We start from the raw sequence: 1155 nt of genomic DNA on the forward strand, positions 1-1155 counted from the left end.
ATATATATATATATAAAACTTTTTTAGTATGTAATATATGTATATATATTACATTTATAATATATAATATATATAATGATGATAATGATGACGATGATGATGACAATAATAATAATAATAATAATAATAATAATAATAATAATAATAATAATAATAATAATAATATTAATAATAATCTAACTCTAACCCTAAACCTAACCCTAACCCTAGCTCTAACCCTAACACTAACGCTAACCCTAACCCTAACCTACCCCTAACCCTACCTCTAACCCTAACCCGAACCCTAAACCTAATCCTAAACCTAACGCTAACCCTAACCCTAAACCTAACCCTAACCCAAACCGTAAACGTAACGCTAACCCTAACGCTAAACCTAACGCTAAACCTAACCTAACCCTAACCCTAACCATTACACTAACCATAACCCTAACCCTAACCCTAACCCTAACCCCAACACTAACCCTAACGCTGACCCTAACCCTAACCCTAACCCTAACATTAAGGCTAACCCTAACCCTAAACTTAACCCTAACCTTAACGGTAACCCTAAACCTAAACGTAACTTAACCCTAACCCTAACCCTAACGCAAACCCCAACACTAACCCTAACACTAACTCTAGCCCTAGTACTAACCCTAACCCTACCCTAACCCTAACACTAACGCTAACCCTAACCCTAACCCTAACCCTAACCCTAACCCTAACACTAACGCTAAACCTAACCCCAAACCTAACGCTAACCCTAACCCTAATACTAACGCTAACCCTAACCCTAACCCTAAACCTAACACTAAAGCTAACCCTAACCCTGACACTATACCTAACACTAACCCTAACCTTATCCCAAACGCTAACCCTAACCCTAATCCTAACACTAAACCTAATCCTAACCCTAATCCTAACCCTAACCCTAACCCTAACCCTAACGCTAACTCTAACCCTAACCCTAACTCTAACCCTAACCCTAGCCCTAACCCTATCATAGTAGGTGCCTTATGTATAATAAAAAATATTCAGACAAATACATAACAAAAACACCAGGACTTACAAATATATATGACATACAGAAAATTGCACTACTGGGCTCTGCACACATCCTACGCAAAACACTTTCAATACAGTAACCATAAGAGCATCACAGAAAATCACAGCACA

Source organism: Octopus bimaculoides, chromosome 9 (assembly GCF_001194135.2).
Source record: "Octopus bimaculoides isolate UCB-OBI-ISO-001 chromosome 9, ASM119413v2, whole genome shotgun sequence".
NCBI classification, from domain to species: domain Eukaryota; kingdom Metazoa; phylum Mollusca; class Cephalopoda; order Octopoda; family Octopodidae; genus Octopus; species Octopus bimaculoides.